Below are 15108 nucleotides of genomic sequence, written 5' to 3'. Positions count from 1 at the left end.
TGAAGCAGCTTTAGAATCTGCACACACCGAAGACGACCATGAAGAGGTTCCTGATAATTATTCTGACAATGATGTGGGCTGTGACACCTCAAGGACTGTCAAGAACAGCCTTCGATCACCATCAAGTGATTAGGTTTAAGTGTGTTACTATTAAGTTGTGTTACTTACTATTAAATTGTGTTACCATTAAGTGCTTATAGTAATTGTAGTGTTATTAGGGTTAAGTTGTATAGTTGTGTTATGTTATGTATTCGACATCTGATGTAAAACCAAGAACTGTTTGTACAAAAAGAAAAAGGGGGAATTGTTGGGAATTGGCATACAGGACGTGGACATGTGCCCGTGGAACAATTGTTCAATTTGAGCTTGCTTTAAGCAACCAGGGGTAGGCCTTAGAAAATCTCAGGGCCTGCTGTAGCTGAGCAAACCAAGCTGCCAGAGTAACTGTGAGAAGCTCCCACGGCAATGACTCCCACATCGCCCAATTAAGGAACTCAGAAAAATACTGTTACCAGCAGCTGGCTTCAAGGACAAGGTTTACGTGACTGCTAATCACAAGGGGTTCTTTTCTTGCAGGTGGGGTTGTTTTCTTGTAACTGTTTGTCTGAGTACTTTTGACCAATGATCTTGTGTGAGACACTGTCCGCCCCTGTTAAGTTCACTATAAAAGTTAGGCTATTCGGGCAATAAAATGGAGCTTGCTGATCGCTCATATTGAGTGCGCTTGTCTTTCTTCCATCGACAACATAAAGGGATATTCCATATCGTCTGACGTCATGCTGGACAATATATAGGGGAGGGTAGCCGGGGTTGGGGGGGGCGGACTGCTCAAGGATAGGCTGGGCATCGGTCATCGGGTGGTGAGCAATTTTACTGTGCATCACTTCTTTTGGACATATTATTATTATTATTTTATTTTCTGTCCTAATAAACTGTCTCTATCTCAAGGCAAAGACTTCATTTTCCTGATTCTTTCTACCATCCCAGAGATGGAGGGGGGAGGGTGAGCGAACGGCTGTGGTGTTTAGCTGCCGGCTGGGTTAATCCACAACAGACCTTTGGGTGCCCAATGTGGGGCCACGAAGGGTTGAGATAGTGACGGATCTGACTAGAGTGTGTTAAAACAAGATTCTGATAAGAATTACATCAGTTTAATAGTTACTAATCAAAATGCCTATTTTTGTGATCTCAAGTCTGCTGTGCCTGTTTTCCGAATTGAGTTATATAACACATTACTTAGTGTATGTTTTCCCTGTCATATTGCTTCTCACTTCTGGGAGTTGGTATATGGCTATTATTTTGCTGTACTGTGTAACACTGGCTTATGATATGATAAAATTACCGGCCATGAGACTTATCTCGTATTTCTACTCAGCATTGTCATCAACTCCATACTTTGGGAATCCTACCTCAGAAACTATTAATAATTACAACTTTCATGCTTTTTCTTCAGGGAGACAATCTATGGACGGGTCAGGGGAAGATGTTTTTTCCCATTTGTTCACTCTCCCTTTCTTCTCCAGGTGAGTTATGATAGCTTTCCAAATCTTCAGATATCCTTGGGATGTTCAGATCAGCATGTCCTTATTGCTATGTCTCCTGAATGCACTTCAGGTTTTGTCTCAGGTTAAACAAATACTTAAGAGTGCCATCCAGAGATCTGTCCTGAGTCAGGATAGTTATGAGTGGCAGGGAGAGTGGGAGGATATGGGCAGGCATCTAGAGCAATGGGCACCTCCAGTGTGTGAGGAATGTTTTAACAATTTGTGTCCATAAAGAACAATTCTGTTTGAATCCTGTCTGCCTCTGGGTCCTGCACTGGCAATTGAATTCTTGAACCACAGATGCAGTGTGTCCCAGTCTCCCCCTCATTCTAGTCAATTTATCACGTCTTCAGAAAACACTCCTTAAATTTATGAACCTGTTTGCTTTTGTTATTCCGGACTTCTATTTCTAACAGTTACAGCCTTTTTTCCTGTCTTCTTCGAGATTAACTTAACACTGCTATAGATGTGTCTGTGAATGGCTGGGGAAGAATGTTTTAATTACTCGTGAAGCGTCAAATAAGAAAGCTGTTTGTGTTTGATGTCTGGGAGTTTCAGAACAACTGATAACAACTAGTGACTGTTACGGGATACTATGCGGATCTTTGGTATCTGGTTAGGGGGGCCGAGAGATTAAGAGGAAGGAAAAAGAAGCTGAAGGACAGCTGGGAGACAAGACCTGCAGAGAATGTTCTATAAACTTGGCATGGTGCCAAGTAAGTACAAAGGGGGAGAGGAAGACTACGAGCCTTCAGCATGAAAGACCCCTAGAGACCCCCAGAAGAGACCCCCAGAGGAGACATGCTCCAGTAGGAGGGACTGGACCCCGGAAGCTAATTATAATAATCTTTTTTTTTTAGAAGTAGTAATGAATATGTATTAGTCTAGGAGCATAAAAATCAGCTGCTTGATGTAACTGGTGTGTGTCCTGGTGGAGCGGAGACTCCCGGTGCACCAAGCGCTGTTTGCTAACCTCTATTTCTTTATATAGGCTTAATGGGCTTATAGGGAACGGGCTTAAGTTGAGCCAGGGGAGTTTTAGGTTAGATGTTAGGAAGAACTTCTTTACTGAAAGGGTTGTGAGGCATTGGAACAGGCTGCCCAGGGAAGTGGTGGAGTCACCATCCCTGGAAGTCTTCAAAAGACGTTTAGATGTAGAGCTTAGGGATATGGTTTAGTGGGGACTGTTAGTGTTAGGTCAGAGGTTGGACTCGATGATCTTGAGGTCTCTTCCAACCTAGAAATTCTGTGATTCTGTGATATTCTTTCAATAAATCCTATTTTTTTTATTTAATCCTAATTTGAATCCTGAGCCATTTATAACAAGTGCTTTGGAAATTTACCCCTGAACACCTGAAAAATCCTAAAAAACTGGTAGAGTGCTTGAAAGAGGTGTGTCATAATCCTGGCAGTACCAGACATACAGAAATCACTGCAACATACTGGGCCTTGGCCTATGCTTACCAAGCTGCACTGAATGCCAATATAGCCCCAGTGACAGACCCTGCGGCCACTTCAACCCCTGAGACAGGCCTAGTGACCACTCCAAGCCCTACAGTGGGCCACAGCGCTGAGCCAGGGAAACAAACTGTACCAGTGTCAGTTGCACCTGTAACCAAGGTGAAAAAATGGTATAGAGAGTCAGGTCATTTAGAACGCAGAGAGTCTTCTGCTAAGTCGAAGTATAGAGAAGACAAGGCCAGGCCATCAGAGGAGCAGGAGGATGAAGATGATGTCGCAAAAACATCAGTATCTAACCAAAACCTATACAAGCATGAGGTATGAGATGTGCAAAAAGATTTTGGTCATTGTATAGGTGAACAGCTTGTCACCTGGCTGCTTCGGTGCTGGGACACTGGAGTCAATAGTCTGGAATTAGAGGGCAGGGAAGCCAGGAGGCTGGGATCCCTTGCTAGAGATGCAGGCACTGACAAAGCAATTGGAGATGGAGCACGATCTTACAAACGATCTTAGAGGATTAGAGGGGCCCTGCCTCCAGCCAGGGGGAGGAAAGGGACAATCGAGTTTATTGGACTGTGTGGATTCGATGGCCTGGCACATCAGACACACAGAAGTATAAGGCTTTAGTAGGCACCGGTGCACAGTCTACTGTAATGCCATCAAGCTATAAAGGGCCAGAACCTATCTGTATTTATGAGGTGGCAGGCAGATCCCAGCAGTTAACTGTATTGGAGGCTGAATAAGTCTAACTGGGAATGAGTGGCAAAAGCACCGTATTGTGACTGGCCTGGGTGCTCCGTGTATCCTTGGCATAGAAGAGGAAATATCCTCTTAGAAGAGGATATTTCAAGGACCAACAGGGTTCCGGTGAGCTTTTGGCATAGCTGCCTTAGAGACAGAGGACATTAAACAGTTGTCTACCTTGCCCGGTCTCTTAGAGGAGCCTTCTGTTGTAGGGTTGCTGAGGGTTGATGAACAGCAGGCACCAATCGCTACCACAACTGCACACTGGTGGCAATATCTCACCAACCGAGACTTCCTGATTCCCATCCATAAGCTAATTCGTCAACTGGAGAGCCAAGGAGTGATCAGCAAGACTCATTCACCTTTTAATAGTCCAATATGGCCAGTGCAAAAGTCTAATGGCGAGTGGAGACTAACAGTGGACTATCGTGGCCTGAACGAAGTCACGCCACCACTGAGTGCTGCAGTGCCGGACATGCTGGAACTCCAGTACGAACTTGAATCGAAGGCAGCCAAGTGGTATGCCACAAATGATATTGCTAATGCATTTTTCTCCATCCCTCTAGCAGCAGAGTGCAGGCCACAGTTTGCTTTCACTTGGAGGGGAGTCCAATACACCTGGAATCGGCTGCCCCAGGGGTGGAAACACAGCCATAGACTGATCCAGTCTGCACTGGAACAGGGGGAAGCTCCTGAACACCTGCAGTACATCGATGACATTATTGTGTGGGGTGACACAGCTAGGAAGTTTTTGAGAAAGGGAAGAAAATAGTCCAAAACCATTTAAAGTCTGGTTTTGCCATAAAACAAAATAAAGTCAAAGGACCTGCACGAGAGATCCAGTTTTTAGGAATAAAATGGCAAGATGGACGTCGTCAAATCCCAATGGATTTGATCAACAAAATAACAGCTATGTCTCCACCAAATAGCTAAAAAGAAACAAACTTTCCTAGGTGTCATGGGGGTTTGGGGAATGCACATTCCAAATTACAGTCTGATTGTAAACCCGCTGTACCAAGGAACCCGTAAGAAGAATGAGCTTCAATGGGGCCCTGAGCAACAACAAGCCTTTGAACAGATTAAACGTGAGATAGTTCATGCAGTAACCCTTGGGCCAGTCCGAACAGGACCAGATGTAAACAATGTGCTCTACACCGCAGCCGGGGAGAATGGCCCCACCTGGAGCCTCTGGCAGAAAGAGCCTGGGGAAACTCAAGGTCGGCCCCTGGGGTTTTGGAGTCGGGGATACAGAGGATCTGAAGCCCGCTACACTCCAACTGAAAAGGAGATATTGGCAGCATATGAAGGAGTTTGATCTGCTTCGGAAGTGGTCGGTACTGAAGCTCCTGGCACCCCGACTGCTGGTACTGGGCTGGATGTTCAAAGGAAGGGTCCCCTCTACACATCATGCAACTGATGCTACGCGGAGTAAGTGGGTTGCACTGTTTACTCAGAGGGCTCAAATAGGAAACCCCAGTCGCCCAGGAATCTTGGAAGTGATTATGGACTGGCCAGAAGGCAAATATTTTGGAATATCACCAGAGGAGGAGGTGGTCCGTGCTGAAGAAGCCCCACTTTACAACAAGTTACCAGAAATTAAGAAGAAATATGCCCTGGGTCCTGTCATATTGTGGGAAAGCATTGGAGATGGAAGGCTGCTGTATGGAGTCCTACAGGACGAGTTGCAGAAGCTGCTGAGGGCGAAGGTGAATCGAGTCAGTTTGCAGAAGTGAAGGCCATTCAGCTGGCTTTAGATATTGCTGAATGAGAAAAGTGGCCGGTTCTCTATCTCTACACTGATTCATGGATGGTAGCAAATGCCCTGTGGGGGTGGTTACAGCAATGGAAGCAGAGCAACTGGCAGCACAGGGGCAAACCCATCTGGGCTGCTGCATTGTGGCAAGATATTGCTGCCCAGGTAGAGAACCTGGCTGTAAAGGTACGCCACGTAGATGCTCATGTGCCCAAGAATCGGGCTACTGAAGAACATCAAAACAACCAGCAGGTGGATCAGGCTGCTAAGATTGAAGTGGCTCAGGTGGACCTGCACTGATAACATAAGGGTGAATTATTTATAGCCCGATGGCCCTGTGACACCTTAGACCATCAAGGTAGAGATGCAACATACAGATGGGCTTGTGATCGAGGGGTGGACCTGACCATGGACACTATAGCACAGGTTATTCACGACTGTGAAATATGTGCTGCAGTCAAGCAAGCCAAACGGTCAAAAGCCTCTTTGGTATGGAGGACGATGGCTGAAATATAAATATGGAGAGGCCTGGCAGGTTGATTACATTACACTCCCTCAAACCCGCAATGGCAAGTGCCACGTATTTACAATGGTGGAAGCAACCACCGGATGGCTGGAAACATATCCTGTGCTCCATGCCACCGCCCGGAACACTATCCTGGGCCTTGAGAAGCAAGTCCTATGGCGGCATGGCACCCCAGAAAGAATAGAGTCAGACAATGGGACTCATTTCCCAAACAACCTTATAGACACTTGGGCCAAAGAGCATGGTATTGAGTGGGTGTATCACGTCCCCTATCATGCACCAGCCTCCGGGAAAGTTGAACGATACAATGGACTGTTAAAGACTACACTGAAAGCAATGGGTGCTGGGACATTCAAGCATTGGGATACGCATTTGGCAAAGGCCACCTGGTTAGTCAATACTAGGGGATCTGCCAACCGAGCTGGACCTGCCCAATCAAACCTGTTACGTACTGTAGAAGGGGATAAAGTTCCTGTAGTGCATGTAAGAAATATGCTGGGTAAAACAGTCTGGGCTACTCCTGCCTCAGGAAAAGGCAAACCCATTCGTGGAATTGCTTTTGCTCAGGGACCTGGATGCACTTGGTGGGTAATGCAAAAGACCGGAGAGGTCGGGTGTGTACCTCAAGGGGATTTAATACTGGGTGAGAGTAGCCCATGAGTTGAATTGTATCATGTTAATTATTCTATAATACTGTATGTCATCACTATTAGAATTTCTATGTCCATGTCCTATTAATGGTATCACAGTAACAACCACGCAGATACTGATGAATGAATTTTGATAGAATTGGACAAGCAAAGCAATGTGATGGAATGAGAATGGGCTTCAGTGTGTGACAATCCAACAACACACACCGTCTCTTCTGCCCTGAAAGACTGCGATGACAGATGGAGCCTGAAGTCAGTCATGGACTATGTTGTGGTTTAACCCGGCCGGCAGCTAAACACCACAGTCATTCACTCACCCTCCCCACTCCCTGTCTTGTATGGGGGAGAGAAACAAGAAAACTGAAGCCTGTGGGTTGAGATAGAGACAGTTTATTAGGACAGAAAATAATAATAATAATAATAATAATAATAATAATAATAATAATAATAATAATAATAATAATAATAATATGTACAAAAGAAGTGATGCACAGTACAATTGCTCACCACCCAGTAACCAATGCCAAGCCTATGAGCTGACTGATAAGCAGCCCGGCCCCCTCCACCCTGGCTACCCTCCCCTGTATATCGTCCAGCATGTCGTTAGATGGTATGGAATATCCCTTTGGCCAGTTTGGGTCAGCTGTCCTGGGTCTGTCCCCTCCCAGCTCCTGCTGCACCCCCAGCCTGGCCGCTAACAGGACAGAGCAAGAAGCTGAAAAGTCCTTGGCTCGGTGTAAGCACTGCTCTGCAACAACCAAAACATCAGTGTGTTATCAACATTCTTCTCATCCTAAATCCAAAACATAGCACCCTACCAGCTACTAGGAGGAAAACCAACTCTATCCTAGCTAAAACCAGGACAGCTTCTTAGAGAAAAATAGTGTATCCATTAGGATAATAGTTGTAGTGGGTTTACGTGGCAAGGTTTTGGTAGCAGGGAGCCATAGGGGTGGTTTCTGTGAGAAAGATCTAGAAGCTGCCCCATGTTTGGGAAGGGCCCCATTGTTTTCCAGATCCGAGCCAATAAGCGATGTTGTTTTGCGCCTCTGTGAGAGCATATTTAAGACAGGGAAAAAACGCTGCGCCACACAGCAGCCGGGAGAGTCAAGGGAGTGGGAGAACAGCCTTGCACCAAGGTCAGTGTAGAAGGAGGGGGAGAGGTGCTCCAGGCGCCGGAGCAGAAGTCCCCTGCGGCCTGTGGTGAGGACCATGGTGAAGCAGGATGTCCCCCTGCAGCCCATGGAGTACCACGGTGGAGCAGGGTTCCATGCTGCAGCCCGTGGAGGAGACCACGGTGGAGCAGGTGGCCCTGCACCGACGGAGGCTGCCGCCTGTGGAAGACCCCTGCCGGAGCAGATTCCGGGCCGGACCTGTAGCCCGTGGAGAGGAGCCCACGCAGGAGCAGGTGATCTGGCAGGAGCTGCTGCCCGTAGGGGAGCCAGGTTGGAGCAGTTTTCTCCTGAGGGATGGACCCCGTGGTACGGACCCATATCTGGAGCAGTTCTGGAAGAGCTGCTGCCTGTGGGAAGCCCACGCCGGATCAGTTCATCAAGGACTGCATCCCGTGGGTGGGACCCCACAGCACAGGGGACGAGAGTGACCGAGAAGGAGCGGCAGAGAAGAAGTGCTGTAGACTGACCATAACCCCCATTCCCCGTTCCCCTGCGCCGCTCGGGGGGAGGAGGTGGAAGAGGGTGGATGGGGGGGGAAGGTGCTTTTGGTTTTTTTTTTCCTTTGTTTTCTCACTTCTCTCGCTTGTTAGTTGTAGGCAATAAATCTTACTATCTCCTTATGCCGAGTCTGTTTTGCCCGTTACAATAATTATTGCGTGATTTTCTCGTCCTTATCTCAATCCTTGAGCCCTTTTCACATATTTTCTCCCCATTCCTCTTTGAGGAGGGGGAGTGAGAGAGCGGTTGTGGTGGAGCTCGGCTGCCCACCTGAGTAAAACCACCACAGTCCTTTTTGGCGCCCAACGTGGGGCTCAAGGAATTTGAGATAAGATGATAGTTAGTAGAAGTAACGGGCAAAAATATGTGCAGGATGATTGTTAGGAATGTACAAGTTGTGAAGAATTAAGAAAGCAGTAACTGTGATATGTTAGTGTGGTGAAGGGACGAGGGGTGGTGTGTGTGTGTAAAATGTCCACCTTGTCGGTGCTGTGATGATGTTATGTTTACTTTGGTGTGGTGAATTCTTTTTTGTTTTGATTTAAGTGAATTTTGTGAAGGTTGTTGTGATAATTGTAAAGTAAGAGTATGTTGTGAGTAGTCTTAAATATGCTTTTAACAGAGGCGAGGGGTGGAATGTAGTGGGTTTACGTGGCAAGGTTTTGGTAGCAGGGAGCCATAGGGGTGGTTTCTGTGAGAAAGATCTAGAAGCTGCCCCATGTTTGGGAAGGGCCCCATTGTTTTCCAGATCCGAGCCAATAAGCGATGTTGTTTTGCGCCTCTGTGAGAGCATATTTAAGACAGGGAAAAAACGCTGCGCCACACAGCAGCCGGGAGAGTCAAGGGAGTGGGAGAACAGCCTTGCACCAAGGTCAGTGTAGAAGGAGGGGGAGAGGTGCTCCAGGCGCCGGAGCAGAAGTCCCCTGCGGCCTGTGGTGAGGACCATGGTGAAGCAGGATGTCCCCCTGCAGCCCATGGAGTACCACGGTGGAGCAGGGTTCCATGCTGCAGCCCGTGGAGGAGACCACGGTGGAGCAGGTGGCCCTGCACCGACGGAGGCTGCCGCCTGTGGAAGACCCCTGCCGGAGCAGATTCCGGGCCGGACCTGTAGCCCGTGGAGAGGAGCCCACGCAGGAGCAGGTGATCTGGCAGGAGCTGCTGCCCGTAGGGGAGCCAGGTTGGAGCAGTTTTCTCCTGAGGGATGGACCCCGTGGTACGGACCCATATCTGGAGCAGTTCTGGAAGAGCTGCTGCCTGTGGGAAGCCCACGCCGGATCAGTTCATCAAGGACTGCATCCCGTGGGTGGGACCCCACAGCACAGGGGACGAGAGTGACCGAGAAGGAGCGGCAGAGAAGAAGTGCTGTAGACTGACCATAACCCCCATTCCCCGTTCCCCTGCGCCGCTCGGGGGGAGGAGGTGGAAGAGGGTGGATGGGGGGGGAAGGTGCTTTTGGTTTTTTTTTTCCTTTGTTTTCTCACTTCTCTCGCTTGTTAGTTGTAGGCAATAAATCTTACTATCTCCTTATGCCGAGTCTGTTTTGCCCGTTACAATAATTATTGCGTGATTTTCTTGTCCTTATCTCAATCCTTGAGCCCTTTTCACATATTTTCTCCCCATTCCTCTTTGAGGAGGGGGAGTGAGAGAGCGGTTGTGGTGGAGCTCGGCTGCCCACCTGAGTAAAACCACCACAATAGTGCCAGTCATAAAGCTGGATTCAGACCTGCTATATGCTGGGGAATTGAGGGGTGACCTATGCAAAGATATTTAAATCTACACTGCTTAACGGAGCACAGCACCCTCCAAGCTAGCATTATTCTGAGATGATGTGCCCACGGAAAGACAATGCCATGCAGGAGTTCTATTGCAGGGCTGGAAGCAACACTGTGGCGTTAGGATGGTGCTGTGCTCAGCTTGCAAGCAGACTTGACAGTGATTCAGGTCTCTCTGTACTGTGCTTCATTGCACCATGCAAATCTACAGCCCCAGATCCTCCAAAGAACTGAAGCCAGTGGGAATTAGAAACTTGCTCTAAATGTGTTTAAGATCCCTCCTGTAAATCAGGGATAATAAATAGAACTTTTAACTGGCAAGATGGCAAGAATAAATACATTAAAACTTGGGAGCTACAAAGTTACTATCACACTGAGGTTTATTTACTTCTGTTTCTTTGATGGATGGATGAACTTAAGCATATGTTTAAATGCTTTCCTTGATCATAGTCAGTGCTATTGGAAACCCTCCTCATAACTGATCTGTCAGCGAACAATCTGTTTCCTGGATTGTAATGGTCTATAATTTTGTTAGTGGGAAGATGCATATGTAGCAGCTTTTGCTTCATTTCCTTTTGAAGACACTATGCTAATGGATGGTTTAATTCAAAAGCCAGTTTGTTCTTAAGGAAGAACTCCATATTCAGACTCTAAATCCTGTCACTTTTGCCTGTTTAATATCTCCTAAATGTGTCTTTTTTTCCTCTCTACCTCTATTGCTAGAAATAAAACTGACTTAGTCATTGATTCCATTGGTTACTATTGTGCCTCCCTTGCTGGTCTTTCAGTTCGTTCCCTCACTCTACAAAAGCAATAATTTATCTTCCTGTGTGCTCAGACTTAACTCTGCACAACACATCTATTCTGTGTATATTTTCATTTGAAATGTTGCTTTCAGTGAAGAATGTGTTTTTTATCAAGACAGACTTTTAACAGGAAAAAAATATTTTATTTAAATATTATTTTTATTGAAAACACTGCCCTCTGTTTGGCTCTGTTTGGGAGAGAAGATATGTACTGGCTGACCAAATCTCTCCAAAAGCCTTTAGTGGCTAAACATCTAAGAAAATTAAGCTTTGCAGGTTTGAGCTTTTCTTTACGTCAAACACAGTGAGGTGGTCATGGAAAAGGACTATCCAACCTATTCAGACAGATTGTCATTATCCAAGTAATAGGGTTTGACATAATATAGACGATAGAAAAAAAATATACATTAAAAACATTAGTACCTCTAAACCCAGGATGGTTTCCACAAACACAGGTACAGCTTCTCTCCACAGATTCAAGAGGCAAGTGTGGCCAGCACATATGTTTTGTTTTGAAAATGCATTGGGCAGCACTGCTGCTTTAGAAACTTGGAAAGAAGAAATCCACAAGAAGTTCTGCATGGACCCAACTCATGCACAGAAAGAACAATGCTTGAGCATCAAATCATGTCAAACCTATAAAGTTACTATGGTCTTGTCTGCACCAAACTTCCCAGAAACATTTATTTAAAGTGAATCATGCAAAGATACTCTGGTTCTGCATGGGGCCAGCTTGTGTCCTCCATGCTAACTAACTTGGGCTCTGAGCATCATGAAAAGGTGATAATTTGGTCTTGAAACAACCTTAGATATACTTTCACGTAGTGCCATGCACCCAGAAACCTGATGAACTCAGCTGGCTGTCACAGTCTTTGTCAGACTTGAGGTGACTGAAAGTGGAATTCATCTCACTTAATGTTAGATGTCTATGCTACAGACATCTATGTCTTGATTAGTCACCCTTTATCTCCCTTTGTAGTAAATGGAAAGAAACAAGCATGATTCACCTCACCCTAAAACAGACATCTCAAATTTGGATGAACCATACCTCTACAGTGTCAGTTTTGCTCAGGCAGGGAGGGGAAATGATGGAAACACAGAGCTGCTGTCAGGAAACAGACTAGAGCTTGAGAGCTACAGATTGGCAGCACCTCATGAGAGGGGTCACTGTCAGACATACAGGTAAACAGAGACAAAAAGCATATAAACTACTTATTTATCATCATGCAGCAACTGATTCAGAAAGCCAGGAACCAGATCATTGCCTCTCAGTCAGGAATAAAGACAGTCTCTGGTCTTGGTTTCAGCATTCATGGTAAAACTAGGGGGCTTAATCAAAGAACTGTATGCATTTGCTTTCTCTCCAAGACAATTCACTGTGTGCTACATATCTACAACATCACTTCATTAACTGAGCTAAATGAGATGCAGATGACTTTATAGGCTTTAGTGATCAACCTTAGCCCTACTTCTTATTTGTTTTGTTTGTTTTTTCTTTTCTTTTCTTTTCTTTTCTTTTCTTTTCTTTTCTTTTCTTTTCTTTTCTTTTCTTTTCTTTTCTTTTCTTTTCTCTTCTCTTCTCTTCTCTTCTCTTCTCTTCTCTTCTCTTCTCTTTTCTTTTTTCTTTTCTTTTCTTTTCTTTTCTTTTCTTTTCTTTTCTTTTCTTTTCTTTTCTTTTCTTTTCTTTTCTTTTCTTTTCTTTTTAGTGATTTACCAAAAACAGTGAAGCCCAGTGTTACCAGTGTCCTATAGCTCCATTGACCCAGGCAAATTACTTAATCTCTCCATGCACAGATTTTACAATCTCAAAAAATGAGATAACAATTCTCTACTACTTTTTGCACAGCAATATGACAATAAAAGCTTTAGAAGAGAAAGGTGCTATCTAATACTATACTGCAGCTGGTCCTTCTCCCTAGATAGTGACAAGGATTAGTTTTGTCCCATCCATGAGAAAACTTTTATGTAATTATATCTGGATGTTTACAAACTTCATGTTTTCGGGCAGCGCTTGCTTCTGACCTCTGTAGTGTCTGCAAGAAGCTTGGAGAATTCTGTGGTCTAAAATAAAGAAAACCAATGTGTAATGAAAAAGCATCTAAATGTGGCATTCTTGTAAAGCTTGAAACATGAGCAGTTAGTCAGGGATACATAATGCAATGCCCTCATTTTCTCAAACTGGAGCTCTTTTAAGCTTGAATCCCCTGCCTTTGCTGTTGACATTCAAATTGACTTTTTGCATTTCATAATGGTAGTTCCTGTCTTGCTTTCCACTTTATCTGTCAAACCTACTGCTGGGTCTTTCTGAGATGCACAAGAGTCAAGGATAAAGCTGACTGAAAAATGCATCGCTTATTTCAGTCATTTTACTAAAGTACACTCTAGTACGAGCAAAGCAAGACAGCAAATTATTAGAATTGGACTGCTGTCATCAATTGCTTTCTCATCAGTGGCTCAATTTTCTGACAAGCCCCAGTTCTTCTTAGATTACTGCCATAATAATAATAATAATAATAATAATAATAATAATGCAGTCCAGTAAGCACTCAGATAAAAACAAGGCAACCTCCCAGTTGTTTGGACAGGAAAGTGCCATGTTATTGTCAGAGAAGGCTGTAATCTACAAGCAACCTACAGAAGTGCCCCCAACCCACTGCTCCCAAGCTACAGCACTGCCAGGGGCTCTTGTCTGCATGTTCTTCAGTATCCTTGTGTCTGCAGGATTGGTATGATTTATCTGCTTTCAAAATTCATTCCTGTCTGTTGGAGAAAGAATTAGACACTAGAAAGGAACTTACATGAAATGCAAGTCATGGGGGAGGAAAGGCTGCACTTTCACTCCCTGAGCTCCAGTCCTGAAGGTACAACTTTATACTTTATGGCTTCTAGCAACTTTTATTGTTATGAAGAAACACCTGTTGGCATTCCAGACCCTGGATTTGTGCATCTGCTAGCCTGCCCTACAACAGGAGTTCTTCAGACACAAAACATTCCCTCTTGTACAGTTGGAAAGTGTCTAGCCTGCATAGCTCTGCAACAAATAAGTAGGTAGATTTGGGAACAGAAACCACACATATTTTGTTTTTACAGATGAACCAGGGCAAATTGTATTGTCAACACCACCAGTCTGTATCCTGATAATCCCATTGACCTCAGCAGAGTGTAACTGAGAAGAAAATTCAGCCGCAGTGCATATCCCTTATGGCTTACCATAGTACATAATTATTGCTGTTTGTTATTTCTGTTGCAGTAGAACCCACGGGATCAAATAAAGATCTGGATCCCCATTGTGCTAGGTGCAATGCAAACATATAAGCAGTCATGGTGCCTGCACTAAAGAGCTTACAGCCCTGTCTCTTAGGAGAACATTTCTTAGTCTAATAGACTTCTTTATTAAGAACTGTTTGTTGCAGGAAGCACGGCCGAAAGCACAACAGACACCAGTAGAGTCAGATCATGCTCCATTTTATTGCCCGAATAGCCTAACTTTTATAATGAACTTAACAGGGGTGGACAGTGTTTCACACAAGATTATTGGTCAAAAGCACTCAGACAAACAACTACAAGAAAACAACCCCACCTGCAAGAAAACAACCCCCTTGTGATTAGCAGCTAAGATGGACAGTACTACCACAGGGGTTTACTGAGTCTCCTAACCTGTTTGAACAAACTTTGGAAAAATTATTACAATATTTTGAGCAGGAGGGAGAAAAGTGGATCCTGATGGATGGCAGAGAGATACTGCCTAAGAGTCGAGCAAAGAAGCTGCTATTTTGGATGCATTTGCAAACCCATTGGGGAACTTGAGCATTGAGAGATCAGTTAAAATTTTACAGGTGCATTGGGATATATGAGATTGCTCTGCAAATTACTCAAGGGTGTCTAATATGTCAGAAGATAAATAAGAGAAGTGTGAGGCAAGCACCTACTGGGGGACGGAGGATCGCATATAGGCCATTCGAAAGAGTACAGGTTGATTTCACCGAGCTACCGAAAATAGGACGATATAAATATTTGTTGGTGATAGTGGATCAACTAACCCATTGGGTAGAGGCCTACCCTGTGGCGAGGGCAACTGCTTCTAAATTTGTGATTGAAAATATAATACCACGCTTTGGGTTGGTAGGGAGTATTGACTCTGACCAGGGGACACATTTCACATCTAAGGTGTTACGGGAC

The sequence above is a fragment of the Aythya marila genome, assembly GCF_965140915.1.
Source record: "Aythya marila genome assembly, chromosome: W".
Classification (NCBI taxonomy): Eukaryota; Metazoa; Chordata; class Aves; order Anseriformes; family Anatidae; genus Aythya; species Aythya marila.
Note: the sequence above shows the minus strand (reverse complement) of the source record.